Source organism: Papio anubis, chromosome 7 (assembly GCF_008728515.1).
Source record: "Papio anubis isolate 15944 chromosome 7, Panubis1.0, whole genome shotgun sequence".
In the NCBI taxonomy this organism is placed as follows: domain Eukaryota; kingdom Metazoa; phylum Chordata; class Mammalia; order Primates; family Cercopithecidae; genus Papio; species Papio anubis.
In genome coordinates this window covers 102,741,456-102,768,330 of record NC_044982.1, presented here as the reverse complement: position 1 = coordinate 102,768,330, position 26,875 = coordinate 102,741,456, and the positions used below count along the sequence as shown (strand labels likewise).

Genomic DNA, 26,875 nt, shown 5'->3' with positions numbered 1-26,875 from the left:
GGTTTTTTCCCCTTTGCTTCTGTTATATTCTTTTTTTTAATGATTCAGAACAATGCTTATTAGAAGTGGTGATAGTATTTTTGTATTGTCTCTGATCTTCAAAGAAATGCTCTTAACATCTTACCATTAAGTATGACATTTACTGAAGGGGTGTGTGTGTATTCATTTATGAAGTTAAGGATGTGCCTTTCTATTCCCCATTTGCTAGAAGATTTTTAACATAAATGGATGTTGAATTTTATTAGATGCTTCTTCCCACATCTATTGTAATTATCAGATAGTTTTTCTCCTTTAATCTGCTATTGAGATAATCACATTAATTGATTTTATAATATTAAACTGTGCATGCAGTTCTGGAATAAATCCATTTATCATCATATATTATCTGTTTTATACATTGCTTGATTAAATTTGCTTTTACTTTGTTTAGGATTTGCATATATATTCACGGTTGTGAGAAGCTTGTAATTTTCTTTCTTTTGCTGTCTTTGTCTGCTTTTGGTATCAAGGTTTTGCTTTTCCCTTAAAATGAAGTGATATAATATTCTTTTATTTTTAAATTCTCTGAAGAGTTTGTGTAACATTAGTAACATTAGAATGAGCTCTTCCTTGTATGTTTGGGAGAATTTGCCTCTATAGTTCTGGTGTTTTCTTGTGAGAAACTATTTAACCTGTTAATTCAGATTCATTATTGATTAAATAATGCTTTCTGGTTCTCTTATTTATTTTTGAAACAAGTTTGACAAGTTGTCCTTATTTTTTCTGTAATGTTTCTATTTAATCTAAGTTTTAACCTTGACTGTATGCTGTTCAAGTTCTTCAGCTTGTGTAATTATGTCTTTATTTTCATTCTTAATGTTGTTTATTCATACCTTATTCTTTTCTGATATAAAAGTTTCAGAGAGGCTGGGTGCAGTGGCTCATTACTATAATCCCAGCACTTTGGGAGGCTGAGGCGGGTGGATCAACACACGTCAGGGGTTCGAGACGAGGCTGACCAAAATGGTGAAACCCCGTCTATATTAAAAATACAAAAAAAAAAAAAAAAATTAGTTGAGCATGGTGGCGGGTGCCTGTAATCCCAGATACTTGAGAGGCTGAGTCAGGAGAATTGCTTCAACTTAGGAGGTGAAGGCTGCACTGAGCTGAAAGTGCACCACTACACTCCCGTCTGGGTGACGAAGCGAGACTCTGTCTCAAAAAAAAAAAAAAAAAATTCAGAGAAGTTATTTCCTTTTAAATGACACTTTACCTCTATACCACTGGCTTTTCTATGTGATATTTTCATTTTCTGTCAGTACTTTTTTTTTTCTAATATATATTATTGTTCATTTTTTAACCCATGAATTGTTCAATATTTTATTTAAAATTTTCAAGTATGTGAAATTTTTCAGGTTATCTGTTTCATGTTGACTGTAAATTAATTTTATTGTAAACAGAGAATGTCATCTCCCTGTTACCCATCCTTTGATAATTGTTAAGGCTATCTTTATGGCTTAGTGCACGGCTAATTTTTGTAAATATCTCGTGTGCGTGAAAGGAATGTGTAATTCCAACTATTGGGTGCATTGTTCCATATAGCTGATTTAGGTGAATCTGTGCTGTTTGAATCTCCTATATCTTTATTGACTTCTTTTTCTGACTGCTTAATCTGTCAGTTTGAGAGAATTGTGTTAAATCTTCCACACAACAATAGATTTGATAATTTTTTCTTGTTTAGTTAACAGTTTTTCTTTACCTATTTTGAGACTATGATGTTAGGTACATATAAATTTAGAATTATTATATTATATTTTTCTAATGAATTGAAACATTGATCATTATGTAGTGATTTTCTTTACCTTAAACACCTTAAAGGGCAATTTGATATTAATATTTATGCTTTAAATTTTGAGGGGACCAGTACATGCCTGGTAAATCTATTTCCAATTAGAGTATGTCTTTGGAGGTCTGTTTTTAATGTCAGTTGTTTCGGCTAGTTTTTATTTGTAATACTGCATTACTAGTATGCTTTATGAATATTGATTGTAAGGTGACTATTTGGAACTGCATCTGGGGGAACACTTTATAATGGGTTAAGTTATATTTCTGAGAGAATTTCTTCTGCTAGTCATCCAGCAGCATGCTCAACACAAGTCCAGTTGAAGTTAAATTATTTACTTCATGGCTATCAAACCACATTAGTAGTGTGCATTTGTACTGAACACCAGCTTGGGGATATACATGGATACTTTCCCAGAGTAGCACTAGAGTCAAGTCCAGTAATTTTTCTTGCCATTCCCTTTGCAAAAGTGTTTTGTTTCTGGTTTACTTTTGTATTATGTGTGAGGCTTTTTTGAGTACCAGCCTTTTGTAGTGGTCTATTAAATTTCCCACTGTGGACAAGCTTTGGGCTGTTTCTTCTATTTCCTGTGACCTGTGGAGTTGTCAAACCAAAACTCAAATTCTCTAGGGGTTGGCAGGAAACTCTCAGGTTCAAAGATGACTTCAATAGTCACTTATTCCCCACATTTTTGGCTTTACTTTACTTTGGAGTATAGCACATTTTCCTTCTTAGGCCAGCATAGTGATTTTTTTTTTTTTTTTTTTTTAAATTTTATCGAGCATTTCAGTTGGTTCTGTGGGAAGGTTGAATGAGGGCATCTCATTTACCATGTTGCTAGAAGTGGAAGAGTCTATTTAATGACTATTTTTCATGTCTTATTCTTAGGGTGGCTGTGGGGATCAGGAAAATTATATATGACAAAGTACTTGGCTTTTCCATAATTATGCAAATACCCAAATAACACTATCAATTGAGGCAAAACATGTCAGGGAGAGTCATACTTTGAAGAAAAAAACGAACTAACTTCATTCTAAGGTGGCTGTGTAAGCCTCAATATTATGCATTGTCATGTTAATAACTAAATATAAATGGTCTGTCCACTATCATGAGAGATAATCATTTCATTGACAGATTATTTTAAGGGCAATTTGACTAGAGGCAAGGGCATTGAAAGTTAAATAACTGCCAGTGCAAAATCCTGCTTGCCCTTTAGTGCTTAATGTGGTTTAAATGGTCTTAGGGTTTAAATGTGATGCTCCTCATATTCAGGTATAGACAATCTAAAAGGAATAATTCCTCTGACTCCACCTTGCTTGTCAGTGTGACTTCTTAAACTATCATTTTACCCTACTAAGGTCGTGGACCATTGGTGCTCAGTTTTGCACAGTATTTTGCAAACTTAATGGACCTACTACTACTGACCTCTCTTCATGGTGTCTTTCCTTTTCTCTGTGCAGTCTGGCATGTCTTGCCTTTTGGAAGGGATGTAATTTACTAAGTATTAACCTGTATGTTGCACTGCTGTATATCCCAGAACCCCAGTTAATGGATGGTGATATGCACAGATAAGATTGTCAATAATTTCTACAGTGAAATGTTTCATGTGCTACAAGAAAAAATAGAGTCATAAGCATGTCTCATTCAGCCATTTATTTGCTAATTTAAAAATAACTTTAGTATCAGGCACTGGGCTAGATACTAGGGGTACAGTGATGACTAAGATAGTCCTCATCCTTAAAGAATTAATGATTTTCTTAGGAGGAAATATACAAACAAATAGAATGTGTAAGTGTTGTAAGCACTATGATAGAAGCAAATTAGAGATGAAGTATAAAGAAGGGAGGTTAAAACTATACCTAGGGGTGAAGGGAGGAAGTCAGATAAGACTTAAAAGAGCAAATGATGACAGCACTAAGGGATGGAAGCTGTATGGGTAGGTGTTTCCCAGTATGGTGGAGTAGACAAAGGGCCTTCTCTAGGCTGAGGAGTCATAGTGAGTAAAGGTCCACTGATGTAAGGCAGCTGTGAACATCTCATAGCCTGCATTCACTCATTAGTTTATATGGCATTCATTCAACCAATTTGTACTGGAATCTACTAGGTACCAGGGACTAAAATATTTATAGAAAATTTCTGATTTTTTGACTTTGTGGAGCTAATGGAAGACAGACGATAAACTGTCCAGTTAACAATTAAGTAAATATTCACATAATGTGATAGTAGCCATAAGAAAAAAAGTGGGTTGTAGTAATAAAGAATATGGTAGAGTGTAGTGGAAAATCATTTAGAACAGGATGACCTCTTTGAAAAGACATTTAAGCCAATACCCCAACCACAAGAATTTGCCATTTGAGAAGGTGGGTGAAGTGGGATGGAGTTCGAGGAAGAGGGTTAGAGGAAGTGAGCCAACATCTCCCTAGCTCACTAGCATGTGAGGAGGCCATGTAGCAGGAATGAGTTTGGTGTGTTTCAGAATTGGAAAAGAAGCGAGGGTGACTGGAGTAAAGTGGGCAAGGAAGAGAGTTGAAGTAAGTGACATTGGAGAGATAGACAGGGGACGGATCTTGGAGGGCATTATAGACCAGGCTAAGTAGGAGTTTTGTTTCATTCTATAGTCAGTGGTGAATCTTTAAAGGGTTTTGGGTTTTAGAAATGTGACTCTTCCATCAGTAGGCAGGATAGGATGGAGGCCTAGAAGACTAGAGAAAGAGGCAAGGAAAACACGAAGTGATTTTTGTAATAGTATGGACAGAAAATAGTGAGTATAATGGGGAATTCTAGGAATAAATATATGAAAAATATTTGGGCAAGAAAAGAGGAAGAATGGCAGATAACATCCATGGGTAATCAGTAGATGATGGTGTCATTTTTCAAATCTCTAAATTTAGCAGGAGGAACTATGTTGCAGTGGGAAGGCAAGTTTCTTAAATGGGTAACTTTTGAGGTTTTAAGAGCGTGAGATAAGAGAACAGCCTGAAGTTGGGGAATGCAGTTCTATTTGGAACTTATGGAGCAATCGGGACTTGAATTAGAGATAAATGCAGGTTTGGCAGGGCCTTTCCTTTTCTGTAACTTGCTAACCTACACAATAGGGAGTCAGGTTTCACACACGGGGAGTCTTCACCTCTGCTGCCAGCCTGGCATTGTTGTACCACTGAGTGGGCCAGCTCCAGAGACCGATCAGTATCTGCCAGCACGGCCATCTTCCAACCCCTTGGCAAGGTGAGCATACAACAGTTAATCTCCCTTTTTCCGATTCTTAGTAACTCCTGGTTTGTTTTCACCAGACAAAGCATTGGACTATGCTGGAAATATAGGTTGCTATTTTTACAACGGGTCATATAGGTCTCAGAGTGGTGCAGTCTGTGCACGTGGGGGCTGGTGGGAATGGGGCTTCCCACTTCTTAAGTTTTTCAATTTTCTCTCAGACCTCCTACACTCAAGCCCTCATATCCATGAGCAGGAACTTCTATTCCCTTACCCCCTCCTGTATCTTCCAAATATGATCATGTAAGTCTTTAATAGATGCGAAATAACTTTTCTAAAGGTTCAGTTGAGAAGAGTGCAGCTCTGGTCCCATATGTGAAGGCAGATCGATGCTCCAGTACTCACTCATTCTCTCCATCAACAAGTAGTTGATTTTTTTTCACTACTAGGAAGCCAGCACACTTTATTAAGGCGAACTTTGTTTTTTCATTTTGTTCAGGACAGCACAGTTCAGTCTCATAGACATAATGTATACCCTTTCAGTCTAGAAGATATTTTTCTCCCTCCTTGTGAAACAAGAAATGCAGAATTATCAGTCTACACTAGCCATGAGTGTATCTCTCTTAGACATCTGGAGTGGGTGAAAAACAGTTTCATTAAATTCTTTTTTACTTATGTATTTACTTCTAAATATAAGTATACGTAGGAGAAGAGTATAGAGAATGATTTTCAGTTTATTCTACAATGTAAATAAAATTATCAAATATTATAACAAAGCCAACCAAGGTGAGGATGCAGAAGAAATAGTGATTCATTCCTTTGGCTAGAGGAGTTTGGCTGGTGGGAAACAAGACAATGTCTATAGCTTTTTTTTTTTTTTTAAAGAAACCTGATTGTTAAGGGAAATAAACCATTTGGGCAATAATTAGAGTATTCAGGATTGAGGGATGTATATGCTGCTTGTTGTTGATATTTCACTTGTGTTTACAGACAGCAGCATTTGAGCAAGCTCCTTAAATGTCTGTCTGGAGCAGAAGCCAGTCTTGAGATAAAAGAGATCGGAAGTGCAGCCAACACCGGTAACAACTGATGAAGTATCTGAAAGAAGCTAGAAGGGGGTCCGAATAGATTAATCATGATTCTATCCATGAGCAGGAGGTAGAATGATGTTATCCCCCATATCCTTGATTATTTATTTATTTATGTATTTTTGCACAGAGCATTATGAGGTCATCTGCTGATGGGAAATAGAGTAGGAGAAGGATTTGAGGGAAATAATAAAGGAGGAACAGTCATTAAAGGGAATGGAAGAAAAAACTGACCAGTGATAGAGCAAAGAGTGACAGAGAGAGGTTAAAGGATCAGTGGTAAGGAAGACTATGGATTTCTGTGGTTTCAACCTATGTGGATGGTTACTTTTCCCCAGCAGTGATCAACAGGTCTGATGGAGCTGAGACAGTCAGTGTGCAAACTGACCCAATGTGGAGGGTGTGTATGAAAAGGGAGATGGAAAATTGGGGAATAAAGGAGGCTTAGGGTCATAAACTCTTTGTTTTGTGGAGTTAGAGCCCCAGTTAAGTTCTTATCTGATAAACTGGTGGCATTCCAAACACTAGGTAATGATTTCATTCTTGACACATTAGCTAGATATGTTGTCCTTTACTTAGGATGCTGAAAGTTACAACATCTCTGACTCATTCATTCTCTGATAATAAAATGTGTTCTTTGGATGTAGAAATTTTGGTCCGAATGTAAATGTCTCCAGAAATTAGTTTAGTTTAGCTTATTTCTTTTAAGAAGTAATGAAAGCCACCTAAGAGACAATAAATCCTAGGCATATGTGCCCAGCAGAAGTGTTTGTATATGTAATGTTTGCTTATGTTTTCCTTGAGGTCTCAGCTGGTTTTTCTATACACGAACCATTGTGAGCATATGGCATTTTGAGGTGAGTCATAAGAAATTCAACTGAGTTTGTTAATTGCCCAAAGAGACAGGTATAAAACTCAGAAAGGAATCAGAATGTATTTACAAATGAACCTTAGGCAGGTGTGACTTGCCTAATTAATTGCTGATGGAAAAAACACAGCTATTCTAATTTATTTACATCCCACTCTAATGATATGAAGAGGCTCAGCAACTGCCAGATGGGGTGTGTTGGGGTATGTCCTGAGATGCTCCAGGCAGTGTGTTGTAGAGGAAAGAAAAGAATATGGTTTAGGATCCTGGCTTCATAGTTATGTGGACCCCATGCCTATATGAGCAAGTTTTGTTATTAAGCCTCTGTTTTTCTCTTTCTTAAAAATGGAGCTCATAATACATAATTTTCTTTTATTCTGAAGACAAGATGAGTTAACAAATATTTAAAGCAGAGAGCTTAGCTCCTGGTCCTATGGATATTTGTTTTTCTCATTTCCTACCTGCTTCTCCCAACTACGAAACTTCCAGTTCCTAAACGTAGGAGATCGAGTTAATGCTGATTGTGATTCTTCTCCCACATCAAGAGCAAAAACTACAGGATCAAAATAACCCAACTTAACAATTATAAATAAATTGAGAGAAAACGAACAAGAGAGAGAAATGGAGAGAGAATGATATGGAAAGTGTGGTGGAAAGTATTTGAAAAATTTTAGATGAAAAGTACAAGGACATCTCTTGAACTATTTTTGCAACTTTTTATTTCAAAGTAAAACTTTAAAAAATTACAATTTATAAACAAAACGGTTTTTAATTTTTTTTTCCTGAAATGGCAGATTAGAGGCTTATAGCATGCCTCAGCCACTTGGAAATAGCATGATAGTGCACAAAGTTAAACTCTGTGTGCCTTAATTCAAGAAGAAAAACAGGAATCCACCAGAATCATGAAGGACACCCCAGATCCCGAGGACGACAATGTGGGCAAACAGCCCCTGTGACAGTGTCTGTCTTGTAAAATTTGAGTGAAGTCCCAGTACCTGAGAGAGGCAGAGAGTCACCCTCTGTGACTCATGTTTCCACTAAGGATCCTAGCAACTGAGGCCGAGAGAGAGCATTTTGTTTCTCCCAAACTCTAGAGCTAACTTGGAATGAGGCTTGAAGACACTGTGAGGGAAAGACACTGGGAAAAGCTGCAGGCATTTTCCCAGATTCAGGACCAAGAACAGGACACTGTTTCTAATTTGGGCTCGTACAAAGTCAGTCATACTTTGGCAACTTGCATAGCTGTGCAAGCATTTTAGTCTTGGGCCAGAGACTAGAGCACCTGCTCTGGAGGGGTTAGGGACATCAACAGCCAGAACTGTAGAAAGTGCTTCAGCAGTAGGTGTTAGAATTGTGGTCTTCCTCATTGCAGGCCTGGGGTGGAAGGAGAGCTGCTACAGCTGTGATTTCTCCTAGGTGATGGGACTTGCAGCCAGGGCCATCTTGGCAGACTGGAATCAGTCTGCATGTGTAATTGCTGGGTGCCTAACCCAGCCTGCTCCCCTGAGTTCATGGTCCAGCAGAGCCCTCTCCACTTCACTCCCAGGCAGAAATCCAGGCATTCAGAGCACCCACTTGCCTGGACCAGCAACCTGAGGCACCCCACCCTCATGGACATAGATCATAGTGCAGTGGGGCCCTCTCTGCCCCATGTCCAGGTAGATCTCCAAGTGTTTGGAGCACTTTCTCACCCTTCCTGTGCATAGACTGTGGTGCAGCGGGGCCCTCTCCATGCCACATGTAGAGAAATCTCCAGGTATTTGGAGCACCTACTCTCTTAAGTCACCTCACCCTTCTCCTGTGCAGAGATCCTAGTGTAGCAAGGCCCTCTCCACTTCATGCCCAGGCAGATCTCCAGGTATTTGGAGTGCCTGCTCCCTGGTCGAGCAGCCTGAGCTGCCTCACTATTCCTGGACATAGATCATGGTGCAGTGGAGTCCTCTACATTCCAAGCCAAGACAGATCTGCAGGCACTCAAAGCACCTTATTACACAGATTGGCAGCCTGAGCTGCCACACCCTTTCTGTGAAGAGATTTGGGTAAATGTGGGCCTTCTATGTTTCATGCCCAGGCAGATCTCTAGGCATTCACAGCACCTGTTTGCCTGGTTTAGCAGCCTGAGCTGCCCCACTTTTCCTGTACAGAGATCCAAGTGGAGAGGAACCTTCTCTGCTCCATGCTCAGGCAGATCTCCAGGCATCCAGAGCAGCCACTCTCCTGAATTAGGAATTTAGGCTTCCCCCTACATCACTGTGCAGAGGACTTGGAGCCTAGGAGGTTTTCCAGTTTCCTACTTAGGCACACGTCTGGGTGCTTGGTGGCTGCTCATGGGGTTTTCCCTTGGCACTGATGCTTGTGCCTACAATCAAGAGACCTGTAGGTGAGCTGGCTCAGCCTGGCCTCACCCACTGCGGTTGCTGCCTCCCTGGTAGCTGAGCAGGGAGTTCAGACCACTGTGTACTCCATAAGTCAGCCCATTTCCTGAGGCAACAGAGAATTTTGCCAGTAAACAAGGATCAAGTATATACCCAGCTGCATTGGCCACAGCCGACTCTAACCCATAAGTGACATCTACTGGCTTCTAGGTGAAACTGCATGGCCCAATAAACCTGCCGACAGACGTGCATAATAGGGCTATTTTTGACAAATAAATAGGGCTATTTTTGGCAAACCCAAAAGACTCTGCCTAGCATTTTCTACAGTCACATTCCATAGAGAAGAGGGGAAAGGGAAAGAAAAAAATTATACGGAAAGATAAAGAAAAAATTCTACTTATATGAAAATAATTACACAAATTAGAAGTGCCAGCATCCCCAGATGAGAAGGAACCAGTGCAATAATTCTGACACCATGAAAAATCTGAATGTAGTGACACCACCAAAGGATCTCACTAACTTTCCAGCAGTGGTCTCTAACCAACATGGAAACTCAGGAATGATAGATTAAAGAATTCAAAATGTGGATTGCAAAGAAGCTCAATGAGATCCAAGACAAAGATGAAAATAAAAACAAAGAAACTTCTAAAGCAATCCAGGAAATGAAGGAAGAGATAAATATCTTTAAAAGAAATCAATCAGAGTTTCTGGAATTAGAAAAAAAAACTTGAAATATTTCAAAATACAAATGAAAACTTTATAATAACTGGACCAATCAGAAGAATTTCAGAGCTTGAAGATCAGTCTTTCAAACTAACCCAGTCAAACAAAAATAAAGAAAAAAGAATTTTAAAAAATGAACAGGCAAGGTGCAGTAGCTCACGCCTGTAATCCCGACACTTTGGGAGGCCAAGGAAGGTGGATCACGATGTCAGGAGTTTGAGACCAGGCTGACCAACATGGTGAAACTGCATCTCTACTAAAAATACAAAAATTAGCCAGGCATGGTGGTGTGCACCTGTAATCCCAGCTACTCAGGAAGCTGAAGCAGGAGAATCACTTGAACCCAGGAGGCAGAGGTTGCAGTGAGTCAAGGTCGTGCCATTGCACTACAGCCTGAGTGACAGAGTGAGACTCCATCTCACAAAAAAAACAAAAACAAAAACAAAACAAAAAAAACAAAGTCTGAGAAATATGGAATTACGTAAAGTGACCAAATCTATGAATTATTGGCATTCCTGAGAGAGAAGAAAAAAGCAACAACCTGGAAAACATACTTGAGGGAATAATTCAAGAAAATGTCCCTAATCTTGCTAGAGAGGTAAGCATCCAGATACAAGAAATCCAGAGAGGACCTGCAAGATGCTACACTGATGAAAATCACCAAGGTGTATAGTCACCAGACTGTCCAAGGTCAACACTAAAGAAAAAACCTTAAAGGCAGCTAGGGAAAAAGGTCAGATTGCATACATAGGGTACCCTATCAAGCTAACAGTAGACTTCTCAGCAGAAACTTTTCAAGCCAGCAGTAATTGGGGGCCTATTTACAACATTGTTCAAGAAATGCCAACCCAGAATTTTAAATCTGGCCAAACTAAGCTTCATAAGCAAAGGAAAAATAAACTATTTTTCAGAATAGCAAGTGCTATGGGAATTTGTTATCACCAGACCAGACTTACAAGAGCTCCTTAAGTGAGTTCTAAACATGAACAACATAACTATACCTACTATACAGAAACACACTTAAGTACGTAGCCCAAAGACCCTATAAAACAATCACACAATAACAATCACACAATAGAAACTACAAAGCAACAGGCTAACAACGTCACAATAGGATGAAAGCCTCACATATCAATAGTAACCATTAATGGTCTAAGTGCCCCACTTAAAAGGCATAGTGTGGCAAGTTGGATAAAAAAACAAGACCCATCCATCTGCTGTTTTCAAAAGACTCATCTCATGCATAATGACATCCATAGCCTCAAAGTAAAGGACTGGAGAAAAATCTGTCATGCAAATGGGGAAAAAAGAGCAGGGATTGCTATTCTTGTATTAAATAAAAACACTTTAACAACAGTAAAGAAGGACAAAAAAGAACATTATGTGATGATAAAGGGTTCAATTCAGCAAGAAGACTTATCTTAAATACTCAACATTGGAACATCCAGATTTATAAAATAAATACTTCTGAACCTAAGAAGAGACTTAGACGTCTACACAATAATGGTGGGGGAACTTTGACACCCCACTGACAGTGTTAGATCATCGATGCAGAAAACTAACAGAGAAATTCTGGACTTAAATTGGACACATTACCAACTGGACCTCACGGATGTCTACAGAATGCTCCACCCATCAACTGCAGAATATACATTATTGTCATCTGCACACAGAGTATACTCCAAGATTGACCACATGCTCTGCCATAAAGCAAGTCTCAATAAATTAAAAACAGTAGAAATTATACCAATCATACTCTCAGACCACAGTGGAATAAAAATCATCTGATCTCTCAAAAATCATGCAATTACATGGAAATTGAACAACTTGCTCCTGAATAAGTTTTGAGTAAACAATAACATTAAGGCAGAAATCAAGATGTTCTTTGAAATAAATGAACAGAGATACCACATACCAAAATCTTTGACATACAGCAAAAGCAGGATTAAGAAGAAAGTTTATAGAGACAAATACCTACCTCAAAAAGTTAGAAATATCCCCTATTTATGGTCTAATATCACACCTAGAGGAACTAGAAAAACAAGAACTATCTAATCTCAAAGCTAGCTGAAGAAAATAAATAACTAAAATCAGAAAAGAACTGAACAAAATTGAGACCCAAAAATCCATACAAAGAATTGATGAAACCAAAAGTTGGTCTTTTGAAAGGATAAACAAGATTGATAGACTGCTAGCTAGGTTAAGAAAGAAAATGAGGTAAGACCCAAATAAGCACACTCAGAACTAACAAAGGTGACATCACAAGTAATCCCTCAGAAATACAAAAGATCCTGAGATGATTATAAACATCTTTGTGCACACAAAATAGAAAATCTGGAAAAAAATGGTTGAATTCCTGGAAACACACTATCTCCCAAGATTGTATAAGGAAGAAATTGAAACCCTGAAAAGACTAATAAGTTCCAAAAATTAATCAGTAATGAAAAACTTATCAACCAAAAATATCCCTGAATCAGATGGATTCACAGCAGAATTCTGCTAGACATACAAAGAAGAGCTGGTCTCAATTCTATTGAAACTATTTCAAAAAATCAAAGAAGAGGGACTCCTTCCTAACTTGTTCTATGAAACCAGCATCACCTTGATACCAAAACCTGGCAAAGACACAATGAAAAAAGGAAACTACAGGTCAATACCTCTGATAAACGTAGACACAAAAATTCTCAACAAAATGCTAGCAAACTGAATCCAAAAGCACATCCAAAAGTTAATTCTCCATGATCAAGTAGTCTTCATTCCTGAGAGGCAAGGTTGGTTCAAAATATGCAAATCAATAAATGTGATTCACTGCATAAACAGAATTTAAAACAAAAAGCATATGATCATCTCAATAGATGCAGAAAAAGCTTTCAGTAAAATCTAACGTCCTTTCATAATAAAAACCCTAAAGAAATTAGTCATTGAAGGAACATATCTCAAAATAGTAAGAGCCATCTATGACAAACTCACAACCAACATCATAATAAATGAGCAAAAACTTAAAGCATTCTTTTTGAGAACTGGAACAAGATCAGGATGCCCTCTCTCACCACTCCTATTCAACATACTACTGGAAATCCCAGCCAGAGCATTCAGGCAAGAAAAAGAAATAGAAATAGAAGACATCTAAATACGAAAAAAAAGAAGTCAAACTATCTCTCTTCACTTTTGATTTTATACCTAGAGAACCCTAAAGACTCCACTACAGGGCTCCTAGAACTGATAAAGGACTTTAGTAAAGTTTCATGATACAAAATCAATGTACAGAAAATCAGTAGCATTTCTATACATCAATAACATTCAAACTGAGAACCCAAGCAAGAACACAATCCCATTTACATTAGCCACTAAAAACTACCTAGGAATACATCTAACCAACGAGGTGAAAGATCCCTATAAGAGAAATGCAAAGCACTGCTAAAAGAAATCATAGATGACACAAACAAATGGAGGAATATTCCATGGTCATGGATTGGAAGAATCAATTTCAAAATGGCCATACTGCCTAAAGCAATTAATAGTTTCTATGCTATTCCTATCAAACTACTAATGTCACTTTTCACATAACTAGAAAAAAACTATTCTAAAATTCACATGGAACCAAAAAAGAGCCTGAATAGCCAAAGCAATCGTAAGCAGAAAGAACAAAGCTGGAGGCATCACATTACCCAACTTCTAACTATACTATAAAGCTACAGTAACCAAAATAACATGGTACAGTACACAAATAGACACATAGACCAATGGAACATAACAGCCCAGAAATAATACCACTGACCAAGATGATGAAGGAAGGAAAAAATTACGAAGACAGAATAAGAAACTATGAAAATCAACAGCCGTATTTAAGAAAAAGACATTTTTTAGAAATGAAAGATATATCCATTGAAATCAAAACCATGGTAGAGAAGCAGCAGTTTAGACACAGTTGAAAAACTTAAGAAAATGAAGGACATATTTGGGACCATAACCTATAATTTATGACCTAGAGAAAGAAATGGATACTACAGAAGAACGACTGAGAGATGTGGAAGGTAGATTGAGAAGTGCTTTTTTTTTTTTTTTTGAGATGGAGTTTCGCTCTTGTTGCCCAGGCTGGAGTGCAGTGGCGGGATCTTGGCTAACTGCAACCTCCTCATTCCAGTTTCAAGTGATTCTCCTGCCTCAGCCTCCCGAGTAGCGGGACTACAGGCACACACCACCATGCCCAGCTAATTTTTTGTATTTTTAGTAGAGACGGGGTTTCACCATGTTGGCCAGGATGGTTTCGATCTCTTGACCTCATGATTCGCCCACCTTGGCTTCCCAAAGTGCTGCAATTACAGGCAATTACGCCTGGCCTAGATTGAGAAGTTCGAAGAAGCTTCAGAATGACAATAGAGAGTAAGAAGAAGAGGACACTGTCTTAAATATATTGGCTAATAATTTTCCAGGAGTACAAAAGAAATGAATCCTGAAGTTGAGGATGGGATTAACTGCACTTGAACACACCAAAATGAAGTTGCAGAATGCCAAATATTGAGGGAAATGCTTGGAAGAAACCAAACAGAAAATACATAAAATGACAGTCCTTGATTATTGTTTTCTCAAACTCAAGAGTAAAATAAGGTGTCGTTATAGGAAAGTTGGAGAAAACTATGAGAGGAAAATGTTGAAAAAAAGAGAGGAAACTGTAAGAAATGAGAGAAGGAAACAGTTTCAGAACTGTTAAATAGGGGAGATCACAGCACTTAGATTCAGGACACTCTACTCCTGGTTTGTCACTTACTACCTGTGAGAATTTGCCTAAGTTACCTACCTTCTCTGAATAAGAACATGCATGTGCTCTGGTTTTGTTTCGATAAGCGTCAACCATCAGCAATCAGCCCCTCTTGCACAGTGATTTTTATTTTCCACTGAAAGTAGGCCCAACGTGCTGTATTGTGAAGGTGTTAGACACAAAGATGAGAGAAAGCATGAAGTTAGCTTCCTGTCCGGCAGAAAGAAAGGGTAGAGAAATCCAGAATTCAAAGAAGCAGCCAAAACTCAACCTCTACCTGTGATAGAGTGCCCTAGGCATTTAGCACTAACTGAAGCTTTGAGGCCAGCAAGGAAGTGGTTTGCACAGAGCAGAGGTGCCCATTTGATGTCTCAAACCAGATTCTTGCTACATCTGCTTCGGGCTGTGACTTACATTTTACTCCATGGGGTTGGGTTCTGTTTCTGGAAGTCTTGAACATGCTTCAGTTTTGAGTTGCTAATCATCACTCTCTGTAACTTGCAAGAGATGCCCCTGAGGTTTTGCTGATTCAAGTAGAGCAGAATATAAACTTATTATGAAGCATAAAGCATGAGAGAATCAAACTGAAACAAGCTCAGAAAATAAATTGCATTTGGAGCTAAGTGAATAATCTTCCCTACTTCTTGGGCAGACTGGAACAAGGCACTTGTCTGGAATAACAACTGTTGCGTGCGAGTTGGCATTTGATTGCCTTTTATTATCCAGAGGACTGACTTCAGCATGAGGAGGGGTGAGGGGTGTTTCATCTGTGTAGGGTTGCTGGATTGGCTGGACACTTTCCAGCGCTGATCCATAATTTATACCAAGATGGGAACAGCAAGCAAGACACTGCCCATTATCAGGGCTTTTGCTTATGGACACAAACCTATCCCACTAAATCCCTTAGAGAGGAGACTTAATGGAGGCTTTTCATAGCTCTGATAGTGAGTTCCAGACTGGCTGCTGCCTTAAGAAAGAGATAAATGAAAGGTGCTAGAGGCAAGCTCCTATGCTGACACATGATCTTTGCATACCCAACCTAAGTAAAAATTACCTTGCCATCTACCTCTTCATGTGTTGATAGTCTTCTAGCACAGGAAGATTGTCTAAGTGAGTGAAGGGGGCACCAGACTCTGTATTTCTAGAGTGTTAGGAAGCACTCCTAAGGACTCTGGCTGTCAGGGAATGGGGACAAGAATTAGCATCACTCTCTAGGGTGAAGCATTAGGTGAACACAGAAAACAATTTAGAAATCCTGGGAGCATTTGTGTTCCCAGTGCCTCTCTCTTTCTTTCCTATGTTCATCTAATGATTTGCACAGAATTACACCAGTACACTTTTTGTAAACTGAGTTGCTATTTGATTCTCATGTGGTATTTTGTTTACATACACAGATTTATGCAGAAAACAGACAAACCTAGTCACTCATGTTTTGCAAGAATTCAGTGCACTGTCTTGTACTACCAGTAGGCTTTTTTATGTTAGCTCTAGAAAAGAAAAAAAAAAAAGTGGGGAGGAAAAGAAGGAAGGAAAGAAAGAGGAAGAAAGATGCATGTAGAATATATATGTTCATTGCAGCACTCTTCACAATAGCAAAGACATGGAATCAACCCAAATGCCCATCAATGATAGACTGGATAAAGAAAATGTGGTACATATACACCATAGAATACTATGCAGCTATTAAAAAGGAATGAGATCATATCCTTTGCAGGGACATGGATGAAGCTGGAAGCCATTATCCTCAGCAAACTAATGCAGGAACAGAAAATCAAACACCACATGTTCTCACTTATAAGTGGGAGCTGAACAATGAGAACACATGGACACAGGGAGGGGAACAACACTTACTGGGGCCTGTCGGGGGAGGGTGGAGGGTGGAAGGTGGGGACAGCATTAAGGAAAAGAGCTGATGCATGCTGGGCTTAATACCTTGGTGATGGGTTGATAGGTGCAGCAAACCACCATGGCACATGTTTACCTATGTAACAAACCTGCACATCCTGCACATGTACCCTGGAAGCTAAAGAAAACATGCATTTTAAAAATAAGAAAGACGCATGTAGGGTATTATTTTAATTCATTCATTTACCAAATATTTATCAAGTATCTGGTATATGCCAGACACTTCTAGTCAGGAGAGACAGCTGTAAGTAGGAAGCAAAAAAGAAAAGGTTTTGCCCTTTGACTTTGCATTCTAGTGAAGGGACACATAAACAGATTAATTGAAATGGTTCTAAAGGAAATGGAAGAAAGAATAGCAAAATGGAGGATAAGGTGTGCCAGGGGGACATGGGCTCTGAATTATGAGAAAAGGTCAGAGAAGACTCTGTGAAAGGTAACAGTTGGAGGAGAGAGACTTGGATAACTCTTCCTGGCAAAGAAAATAGCAATTGCAGAAGTGCATTTGAAAACAACATGTTTTAAAGCCCCAAGACAGGAACATGCTTGGTGGGTTCTAATCAGGGAGGTCAGGTGGCTGACTGGGGAGAACAAGGCGGAGAGGCAGAGGTAAGTTCTGAGAGGTGACGAGGGCAGTTTCTACGGACACTGGTAGCAGTTGTAGGGATGCTGGCTTTTTCTTTGAGTGACTTGGCACCATTGGTGGCTTGAGGTAGAAGAGTGATATGGTATGTTTTATTTATTAAAGGAATTACTCTGGCTGTTATGAAGGCACTGTGTAGGGATAAAAGTGACCCCAGAAGAATCCTTTGCCCTGATCCAGGAAAGCATAGTGGTAACTTTGAACAGAACCACAAAGGTAGGAGGACGGCTGTATTTTGGACACATTTTGAAGGCAGAACAACAGATTTTGCTATTGGATTGGACGAAGGATGTACAAGAAAGAAAGTCATCAAGGATGACGCCCAGGCTAAATGGTTTGAATGGGCTGCCCAAACGGGAGGAAAACTGGTGTAGAGACTGTTCTCAGCCATCCAGGTAAAGCTAGAGCTTCCTGGACCATTGAAAAAGAGTAGTGAGAGTGGATCTCCTTGCTCTGCTCTCAATGCTAGGAGGACAGCACTCAGTCTTTTACCAGCCACCATCCCTACAACTGCTACCAGTGTCCACAGAAACTGCCCTCGTCACCTCTCAGAACTTACCTCTGCCTCTCCATCTTGTTCTCCCCAGTCAGCCACTTGACCTCCTGATTAGAACCCACCAAGCACATTCCTGTCTTGTCATGTTAACTGTAGGTTTGTTGTGGATGATTATTATCAAGTTGAGGATGTAACCCTCTACTAGAGGGTTATAAGTATTCTTATTTTTCTGAGAATGTTTATCATAAGTGGATGTTGAATTTTGTCAGTGCTTTTTATGCATTAATATGATTGTGTGGTTTTTCTTCTTTAGTTTGTTAATATGGTAGATATTTCATCGTTGAAGGAAATTTTCACTAGATATGGAATTCTGGGTTGAAAGTCCTTTTCTTTCAGCACTTGAAGAATATTGTGCCACTTCATTTGGCCTCTAGTTTTTGATGAGAGATACACTACCATTCAGTTTTTTCCCCGATAGGTAAGGTGTTACCTATTTCTTGTTGTCTTCAAGAATTTTTTTCTTCATTTTTCAAAATTTAATTATAATATGTCCTGCTCTAGCTTTCTTTGAGCTTATCCTATTTGGTGTTTGCCCAACTTCTTGAATCTGTAGGTTGTTTATTGCTACATTTGGCAAGTTTTCAACCATTATTTCTTTTAGTTCCCTTTTTGGCTCCACCATCTTTCTCCTAGAATTTGGGGACTCCAATTATATGAATGTTCAATCTTCTGTTTTGTCTCACAGGTCATTGAGATTTCTTCTTTTATTTCAGTGAATTTTTTCTGTTGTTCAGATTAGGTAATTTTTATTGCTCTATCATCAAGTTAAAAGATTCTTCTTTCCCTCCATTCTGCTGTTTAGCCTATTCGTTAATTATTTTTTATTACAGTAATTGTATTTTTCAGTTCTAAAGTTTTATTTCATCCTTCCTTGTATATTCTACTTGTTTGCTAAGGATCTTTTTGATTTTCATTTCTGTTGAAGCATTTTTATGAGAGCTGCTTAAAATCTTTGTCAGCTAATTCTGACATCTCTGTCTTCTCAGTGTTAGCTTCTATTGCTTGCTCTTTTTCAGGACAATTTTCCTGTTTTTTATTTTTTATTTTTGTATGATGAGTGATTTTTTGACGGAAACCTGGAAATTTTGAGCTATGATATTATGAGACTTTGGATCTTTTTTAAACCTTCTGTTCTAGCTAGTGTAGTGGATTGAATATTGCCTCCACTGCCCCCCATTCATGTCTATTCAGAACCTCAGAATATGATCTTATTTGAAAATAGGGCCTTTGCAGATGAAATTAATTAAGTGTCTTGAGATGGAGTCATCCTGGGTTTAGTGTGGGCCTTAAATCCTTCCTTGAACGTGGAGGAGAGGATACAAAGAGACACAGGGAAGGACATGTGAATGCAGAGCACAAGATTAGGGGTATACTGTCACAAGCCAAAGAACGTCTGGAGGCTCCAGAAGCTGGAAGAGGTGAGGAAAAATTTCCTCTACAAATTTCAGAATGAGTGTGACCCTGAAAGAAACCTTGATTCAGATTTCTGGCCTCCAGAAGTGTGACCGAATAACTTAATGTTGATGTAAGCCAACTAATTGGTGGTAATTTCTTATGGTAGTCCTAGGAAACAAAGTGGCTTCCTCTATACCTCTCTGGCAGAGGAAGGGTGGGGATGCCACGGTTACTGCCAGAATTGTGTATCCAGGTTTTCCACTAACCCTCTGATGATCCCCAAGGGAGGTGGCCTCAACCTTGCTTCTGGTTGAGGATGAGGATTCTGGCTCCATACACTAGGCCTGCACTGGTACCACTCTGGCTGGGAGGGCAAGGTGCAGACCACTACTCCTCACACGGTGTCTTCTGACACCTCATTAAGTAATAATGGTGGTGAAAGTCCCTGTGCTCACTAGGGCTCCTCTGTTACCACCCCAGTGGGGAGCAGGGCTAGGCTCCTCGTTAACTGTTGAGGTAGGAATTGGGAGTCCAGGCTTCTCATGTGCAGAGTCCAGGTCTCCCTGCTGACACTGTGGGTTCCCTACCTGACCTTTTCTGACACACCTCTGTGCTGGGAAGTGGCCCACTTAGGGTGCCTCACTGGGACCTGGCCAGAGTGGAAGTCTAATCTCCCTGGGTTTTTTGTGTAGTGTTTGACTGGAATGTTTCGTAAAAGTTTTCTGATTTGCTAGGCTGCCCTTTTCCTGACTAGACAGAACAGGCTTTTATGGGGGTCTTTTTGTTTGTGACAATTGGCATTTCTGGGTTGCTGACTTGTTCAGCTCCAAGTTTAGGATGTAGGAAGCAAAACAAGAACAACAACCAACCTACCCTGAGGTCATTCATGGGTCCTGAGTTTCTGAGCTGGTCAACCTGCTTCTCTTCACTTTTCAGATACTTTTTATATTTGTTTTCTATGTAATGACCAGAGATTTTAGCTGTACTTAGTGGGAGGAATCAGGAAGGGTACGTCTACTATATATTACCAGAAATGGCAGTCCTCAGGTGCCTTTTAAAGATTCTTCATGTCTTCATTCTTGCCAGATTGTAGAACTTACCATTTTATGCCCTTTCCTCATGTGTATCATTCTCGGGCACTACAAAGATCTAGGCGATCCTGTTAGATTAGAAATGCAACTATGAGCTAGAGACCAATCAAATTCCCCAAACTCAGGAGGGCCCCGAACCTTGATGGGATTTTGGTCAGAAATGTCCTTTGTCCTTCCTCATTACTTGTGAGTAGGCCACTTGAGTCATTGCTTTAAGGAGGAAGGAACATTAATAGTAACATTTTTTTTTTTTTTTTTTTTTACAAAAAGCCTTCATTTTAGAATTTAACTTTAAAATTTATCAAAAAAGGCTAGTCCTTCCAGAGTGAATAAGATATTATTCAGGTTATATGACTATTTCGTGAATCCAGATGTTAAAATAAGTAATTACTTTCTGAAATACTGGTTTGTGAAAGGCAGTGGGCTAGTGTTCTCCTCCCTCAGGCTTTTGTCGTGCTAATCAAGGCTACTTTCTGAAAATGAACCCTTTCTCAATTTTGTTCTCAGTTCTGTATGTTTCTCCTCTTGTTATCTAACATCCTTTCTTTACTGCTACTTCTCTGCCTGCCCAGTACTCACTGTGTTCATGAGCACTGTCTAAGCTTTTCACAGGATGAACATTTGGGAAATAGCCAAATTCTGGTCTTCCCTATATAATTTGATTATGAACACGATTATGTTCCTTGACTTGTATGTGTTGGACTAGTTTTTCTCAGAAATATTATACACTGTGTGAGACCCAAGGCTATATTTCCTACTTCTTTCCTATGTTTTTGGATGATGAAAAAATGCTGGCCTAATAAGTGATTGCGAAATGAATTAATGAAGGAGGTAAAGAGAATCTGGCTTAGACGATAGTAATAGAGATTGAGTATTGTGTGTTTTTTTTATTAAATTATATTATTCACCCATTCATCCATCCAACAAACTCTCATGTGGGTGCCTGCTGTTTATTAGGTACCTTACTAAGCATTGTACAGATTTCAAAAATGAAAAGAAACAGAGGGACAGGATGCTGAATACCTTGGACTTCAGGGTCAGAAAGACCTGACTTTGGATCTCTGATCTGCCCCATACTAACTGTGTTGCTGTGAAACTAAGCTTCTCAGAGCTTTGATTTTCTGCTCTGTATGTTTGTTATGATGATTAAATGAAATAACAAACATATAGAATACCTGATGTAAGTAGGTACTAGATTTATGTTGGCTATTAACAAAATATGTTTCTCCATCAAGCTACCAATGAGTTTCTTCACAGAATTGGAAAAAACTGCTTTAAAGTTCATATGGAACCAAAAAAGAGCCCGCATCTCCAAGACAATCCTAAGTCAAAAGAACAAAGCTGGAGGCATCACACTACCTGACTTCAAACTATACTACAAGGCTACAGTAACCAAAACAGCATGGTACTGGTACCAAAACAGAGATATAGACCAATGGAACAGAACAGAGTCCTCAGAAATAATACCACACATGTACAGCCATCTGATCTTTGACAAACCTGAGAGAAACAAGAAATGGGGCAAGGATTCCCTATTTAATAAATGGTGCTGGGAAAACTGGCTAGCCATAAGTAGAAAGCTGAAACTGGATCCTTTCCTTACTCCTTATATAAAAATTAATTCAAGATGGATTAGAGACTTAAATGTTAGACCTAATACCATAAAAACCCTAGAGGAAAACCTAGGTAGTAGCATTCAGGACATAGGCATGGGCAAAGACTTCATGTCTAAAACACCAAAAGCAACGGCAAGAAAAGCCAAAATTCACAAATGGGATCTAATTAAACTAAAAGGCTTCTGCACAGCAAAAGAAACTACCATCAGAGTGAACAGGCAACCTACAGAATGGGAGAAAATTTTTGCAATCTACTCATCTGACAAAGGGCTAATATCCAGAACCTACAAAGAACTCAAACAAATTTACAAGAAAAAAACAAACAACCCCATCAAAAAGTGGGCAAAGGATATGAACAGACATTTCTCAAAAGAAGACATTCATACAGCCAACAGACACATGAAAAAATGTTCAGCATCACTGGCCATCAGAGAAATGCAAATCAAAACCACAATGAGATAACATCTCACACCAGTTAGAATGGCAATCATTAAAAGGTCAGGAAACAACAGGTGCTGGAGAGGATGTGGAGAAATAGGAACACTTTTACACTGTTGGTGGGATTGTAAACTAGTTCAACCATTATGGAAAACAGTATGGCGATTCCTCAAGGATCTAGACCTAGATGTACCATATGACCCAGCCATCCCATTACTGGGGATATACCCAAAGGATTATAAATCATGCTGCTATAAAGACACATGCACACGTATGTTTATTGCGGCACTATTCACAATAGCAAAGACTTGGAATCAACCCAAATGTCCATCAGTGACAGACTGGATTAAGAAAATGTGGCACATATACACCATGGAGTACTATGCAGCCATAAAAAAGGATGAGTTTGTGTCCTTTGTAGGGACATGGATGCAGCTGGAAACCATCATTCTCAGCAAACTATCGCAAGAACAGAAAACCAAACACCACATGTTCTCACTCATAGGTGGGAACTGAACAATGAGATCACTTGGACTCGGGAAGGGGGACATCACACACCGGGGCCTATTATGGGGAGGGGAGAGGGGGGAGGGATTGCATAGGATTTATACCTGATGTAAATGACGAGTTGATGGGTGCAGCACAGCAACATGGCACAAGTATACATATGTAACAAACGTGCACGTTATACACATGTACCCTAGAAGTATAATAATAAAAAAAAAAAAAAGAAAAAAAAAATGTTTCTCTGCCTTAAAGGAGTTTATAGTATAGTAGAGAAGGAAGAATATGTTCAAAGTAATTAGAACATTTTTAGATTTTCCTATGAGAGCAGCATTTTGAAAATTCAACGGAGAAAGTTCACATCAAACTGGCAATGGGTTATATAACTTAAATGTAATTGTGTTGCTGCACAGCATTCAGATTGGCATATACAGACGAATGATCTCCACTAACTTAGAGACAGGTTTGGGGGTCAAGGATAAAGGTGGGTTTTTACATTTTTCTAGATGTGCTGGACATTTTCATGTTACCCACCTCCCCAATATCCCGTATCTATTCTCTAGTCCTGGAGAGTGACTGTATGAATTGGGAGGCTAATCTTTATGACCTGCATCTTTGCTGGAATGGCTTTGATTGGGTTTGGCCAATGGAAGATAATACAAAAGATTAGATAAAGGGAGGAAGAGTGACAGCATGGTTTTTATTCTCCCAGCTTCCTCCTTGGCTATGAATCCCTCCTCTTAAGGTTCCAGCTTTTGGTGGGGTCCCCTTCATCCTGTCATCGCTTCTAAGTACCTGTAATGGCTCCCTCCCCTTGTGCATTGAGGCTAGGGGTGTTTCAGCTAGCCCCGGGATCCTGTACTATCCCTTGCTGATTTCTCCTGTTTCATGTGCTGTTTCCTGCCAATGCTTGAAATGATGCCCCAGTCGGCTTGGAAATTATTCTTGCTCCTGCATCTCCTCACAGGGAAGATGCCTCATGGTAGAGTGGATTCAATCCAAATGGCATTGAAATCATGTTTGTGCTCAGAAAAGCATGGATTAAAGGGACTGTGATAGATTTTCATGGAAGAACAAAAGATTGGGAGAGGAGGGGAAGGCTTGAGAAATTTTTCTTCTCAAATGAATTCACTGGGGAAATTCGTACCAACTTTTCCAGTGCCTGTGGGTTCTTAAGTTTCTTCCCTTTTAGAGAAATCCATCTATTTCTCTAGAATGTGACCAGCAGGCCCTGCTGTTGCCGCTGCTCGCAGGGCTTTTAATCACCTGTATGAACGTCTGATAGGGCTATGAAATACGGCTCCTGAAGGCCTCTCAACTGCCTTTCCCCTTCCTCAAATGGTGAATAATCATTGAACCACTCCACAGTTTCTGATATGAAGTTCAAATCAAGCCATGAAAAAACCCATATTTCACAAGGTAGCATATTTTTGGTTCCTGGCAGTAAATTTCCCTCACTCTCCCTGTGCTGTGGGACACATTTGGAAAGGTCAGTTTGGCACTGTGTAAATTAACTGGAGGGCCATTTGAGTTGAATGAAATCTATTGTAAATGTGTATTGATGGGCATAGCATGGGCTGGAGGGGCATGGCTCTTGTGCCAAAGTGATTTGGACAAAAAAGCAGAATTGTACCATGGGCCTTAGAACCACTGTTATTGTCACACTGAGTAATCACTGGAATAGTGTGATGAGACAATGAATGGCAGCAGCATTCTTTTCCAAAACTTCTTTGGGAGGTGAGTATTGAAGTTCTGCCAAGGTTGAAGCCAATAGCTTGGTGTCATGAGGTCTTATCCCTTCATGTCTGAGCAGTGCTATGCATTGCCAAGATCCAGAGGACACCATTCCCGTCAACATCTATGTGAATGGAGACCCCTAGAGTTGTGCAGTGTACTGGCTGTGCAGCCGTGTAGGATAGCCTTGAGTTCATAACACCACAGCTTTAGGAGGAGGCAGCATAGTCCAGGGGTTAAGAGCGAGGGCTCTGAGGTTGATGGTCCTGGGTTGGATCACAGGTCTTCTGCTTGTTAGCTGTATGACGTAGAGCACATCTTTCAAATTTTCTGAGCCTCTCTGGTACCCATCATTAAAAGTAATGATGGTAATAATACCTCCATATGTGATTTTGATTATAAAATCAGATAATGCAAATAAGGCACCTTGCTCAGCATGATAAGTAATTTCAAAATGTTAACTATTAATGTTTTGTTACTTAAAATGTAGGCTCTTCCTGGAGCCCCAGAACCCAGTGTTGTCAGAAATGATAGTAATTAATGGAAAAACACGGAAGGGAACTTGATTTGCCATGCCCTGTTCAGGGCCCTTTGTTTGTGCTTGACTCCTTTCCTTTCCAGAGTCATATAATGTCATCAGTGAACAGAGGAGCATAATTTTCCTGCAATTAATTATTTAATCAATCTATTCATTTGTTTAAAGCATAGTAATTGAGCACCTCTTCTTTTTCAGGCACTGTTTTAGACTTTGGGGAACAGCAGTGAACAAAGAAGATAATAAACAAATCATGTCAAAATTCTTTACACAGCCTCTACTGACCTGCTTGAGCTTTATATTATCCATCTCATTTTACCTGCAGGGAACATATATTTAGGAGAGAGAGAACATTTAGAGAAGACTTTTTTTTTTTTTTTTTTTTTAAATTGGAAGTAAAGCTATAACTGTTATTCAAAGGCCTTGACTCTGTGCTCTTTTTCAGGAGACTCTGCTGCTGCTAAGCCATCCCTCTAGTGTTTAACCTCCCACAGTTTGTGGCACCAATAGTCCATCAGCCAGCAACATTAATTATGTACCTACTATGTTCCAGGCACTGCGCTAGGCACAAAGAATACTGTCATGAACACAACAGAAATTTACAGTTTCTTATGAACATAGACATTAAAGAAAGTTTGAAAGTAATTACTTAACTAATAGTAAATGTTCAAAAGAAGCACCTCTAACTGTGAGGAAGCAGTCAAGGGAAGCTTTTCTCTGGAAGTGACATTTACACTGAGACTTGAAGGATGACCAGGAGTTGCAGGGGAAAGGCAGGTAGAGGGAGAGCAGCTTCTGAAATCTCTAACTTTTTCTAAAAGATAAAGATGTTGGGTCATTTTTCTAGTTAAGTTTTTTCCCCATTTAGGGCTTGACAATTGGTTGGTCAATAAATGTTTGTTAAATGACAGAATGAATAGATGGATAGATCATCCATCTTCAATGAGTGAATGCTTGAATACATAAAGTCTTGCATTAGGAAAAATCCTGAAGATTCTCTGGATCAGGGTCATTGGCATTTTAATAGGTTGAAGAGAGAGAGTTATTTACCATCCTTACTCCTTGGCCGCCTTCTTGCTGATTTTTGGCTCCTATAATTTCTTTAATCAATTCTCTCTTTTCTTTTCACTAGACATACATAGCTCCTCCTTTTTTTTTTTTTTTTTTTTTTTTTTTTTTAAGATGGAGTTTCGCTTTTATTGTCCAGGCTGGAGTGTAATGGCATGATCTCGGCTCACTGCAACCTTTGCCTCCTGGATTCAAATGATTCTCCTGCCTTAGCCTCCCGAATAGCTGGGATTAGAGGCGTGTGCCACCATACACAGCTAATTTTTGTATTTTTAGTAGAGACAGGTTTCACCATGTTGACCAGGCTGATTTTGAACTCCTGACCTCGTGATCCACCTGTCTTGGCCTCCCAAAGTGCTGGGATTATAAGGTGTGAGCCACTGTGCCCGGCCCATAGCTCCTCCTTTTAAAAAGTACTTACTTCATATAGGATATGAGCTCATTCTTTTTTTTTTTTTTTTTGAGACGGAGTCTAGTTCTGTTGCCTAGGCTGGAGTGCAGTGGCATGATCTCAGCTCACTGCAAGCTGTGCCTCCTGGATTCATGGC

At 39.3% G+C, this 26,875-nt stretch overlaps 1 protein-coding gene and 1 long non-coding RNA gene across 2 annotated transcripts in view; both read left to right on the top strand.

Annotated features, from left to right (window-relative positions):
- AGBL1 (ATP/GTP binding protein like 1) overlaps positions 1-26,875 on the top strand; it is an 803,745-nt gene that overhangs the window by 255,047 nt on the left and 521,823 nt on the right. The gene's annotated exons all lie outside the window — the stretch shown is intronic.
- LOC103885994 lies at positions 1,278-25,654 on the top strand. Its single transcript, XR_002523631.2, has 2 exons — positions 1,278-6,399; positions 25,458-25,654. It is a non-coding gene; the product is annotated as an uncharacterized LOC103885994 (long non-coding RNA).